Source organism: Bactrocera tryoni, unplaced genomic scaffold (genome assembly GCF_016617805.1).
Source record: "Bactrocera tryoni isolate S06 unplaced genomic scaffold, CSIRO_BtryS06_freeze2 scaffold_760, whole genome shotgun sequence".
In the NCBI taxonomy this organism is placed as follows: Eukaryota; Metazoa; Arthropoda; class Insecta; order Diptera; family Tephritidae; genus Bactrocera; species Bactrocera tryoni.
In genome coordinates, this window is record NW_024396423.1 from 5,373 (window position 1) to 8,058 (window position 2,686).

Here is a 2,686-nt window from a genome sequence, read left to right on the forward strand (position 1 = left end):
GTAGTAATCTTCGCAAGTTTTCACGTCGTAATTTTCGCGTTTCGTTTGTCGACCACATGTTCTCGGTTTCGCTTCGTCAATATCAAGTTTTTCCGCCAATTTCTTGGCCTCTGAATAAATCAATCGGAATATTTAATCAACTTTTTCCCTCTTTTTTTCCAACGTGGCAAGCAACGTCCCAATCATTTTTGATGCCTTCACCAAATCAATTGCTTCCTTTTGAAGAACTACGCTGAGCGAATGGGTGAGCGATAGAATGTCGCTGAGACAGAAGAGCCCGACGATAAATTCGAACTTGCACAAAGCCGATATGAGAATTATTGCTTTGCCTGCTGTTTCTCTGTTCTTCCACTCACTAATTTTTGACAGAACTTCGATGATCAACGGTAACTTCGCAACAAATTGAAGGACAGCATCGTGCCTCTCTACCCATCTTGCTTCACACAACTGGACAATTTTTTCACCAAGTATCTTTGCTAATACAGTCACACGTTTGGAAATGAGTTCTTGAAGAATTTGTCGACTTCTCGTATGGCACTGGCAACGTTTTCGATTAATCGTACTTTATTGACTTTGAAATACTGTTGTTTAGTTTGTGCGAGAAACGCGGAGTCATGACAGCTAGACCGCACATCCATCAGTCCCTATCGAAGTGCATTTCTCCATTCGGAGATTCATTTTCTTCATTGTCTGTCAAACCGGTTTAACAGCTTAGCGAAGGTCTATCATATTTGAGATCTACATTTCAAAGTAGCCCGTGGCGTAGTGGTTAAGCTGGCAGGTCTTTTCCCCAGCCTAGGGTTCGAACCCGGCCGAATATTTTTTTTCTACAAAATGTGAATAAAAAGCGGGAACATTTCCCGACAGAGCCGGGAAAATTTCCGTGCCTGATTTCCAGGCGTTTCCGGACCAGCTGTTATCGTCGGGAATCGCCGGGTTAAGAGGACGAGGGCAAGTTGAAACTCGGGTTCTATATGCAAAATTGGTTACTACTATTGTTGAATAAACAAACTTAACCTCAATTTTTATGTAAACACTCGTTTGAATGTCAGTGAAATTTCACCACGCACAAAAATGAACAGTAAAATCGAAACAACATCGATACTTACCATTTTAGATATTCAAAATTGGGTACTTTATTTTTCAGAATAAGGTATAACTTCACAGAAATTGACGAAAATGAAATGGGTAACTTGGACAACTTATAGTTACTATATAGATGATTCCGCTCAGCTGGGCAAAGCGTGATTCTATTGGACAGTCAAGTTGAGGCGTTTTTGGCGAGATAAACGGATTTAAATGAAACGTTACCATGCGTCGAGTGTTTTTATACTCAATAGTACCAATTGTACAGTATGAGGCATATATGCCCTCAGAGATATCGAACCTATGGGGCATTCGATAGTCGCAAGCGGCATCATGTCTATGTATATGTTTTTTGTGATTCATGGTGTCAACTGACGCATGTACCTGGAATGTCCGGTCCCTTAATTGGGAAGGTGCGCTGGCCAGCTGGTTGATGTCCTCGTGAAAATAAAGGCTGACATCACCCCCGTCCAAGATCGACTACATATAATAATATGTAGATAAGTTCTCGAGTATACCTAGACATAATTTGATGCAATATACCCTGGAAAGCGATTTTCGACTTTCAACCAGGCTTTAAACTGTTTAGATTAGAAATTGATTCACATGCCCTACCGAATGACCTGCATGTATTACTTAATCCATTGCACTTCTGCAGAAAACTAACACGACCTGTAAATATTTGATTTCACAGCGTTCTTATCATTCTTTGAACTCAGTGAAATGAATTTGACGGAAATCAAATCTTTACAGGTCGGGTTTGTTTTTTTAACAATGAATGCGATTTATCGTGACGTTCAGCAGTTCCGCTAAATTAATTAGCCTTTGTCCTTTCATTGCATTCTATGGCGTTCGCATCGAATTGCTTTCACAACCATTGTTAGTTTATGGTTTAATAGCATGTAAATTCAGTGAGCTCTATTCCAATTGAAAAACGTAACGGTAATATGTATCCTGTTTAAATATTTGATTCATAAAATGTTATCATGGAATCAGAAAATGTTGTGGGACTACTTACTCTGCACAAGTTTGACATCAGACTGAACTCTATTAGTAATAATAATGCAATTATTTCAACAGTATGCAGCGTAAGCATACAGTGAATCAACAAAGTTTACACTCGAACCAAATATATTAAATTTTGACTCGTCGGTGTATTGTGATTTCCCCAAAACCAATACGGTCTTTTCAAATATTATTTAGCAAACATCGACTTTTTCTTTTTATTAACCTTACTTATGTACATATTGCTATCCATGTGCGATTCGTCTATGAAATCAACACATTCCTTAATGGTTGGGGATTTATTGTTTTGTGTACATTTCAAAAATGGATAAGCACATGTATCTGAAGATTTTCACAAAATAATTTACGTCGAAGTGTGCTTAAACCGACTGCTAATAGCAGCAAAATCAATTTCCAATAGGATAACGATCCAAAATACACATCGTATTTATGTATGTAAAGGGTTATTATAGAATTAAAATATGAACGGCAATCACCAGAAATTAATCCTATGCAACACATCTGGAACTTATTGAAAATCCGTATTCTAAAACATCGAATTTCAACAAAGTGAATGCCAAAAAAAATAATAAAC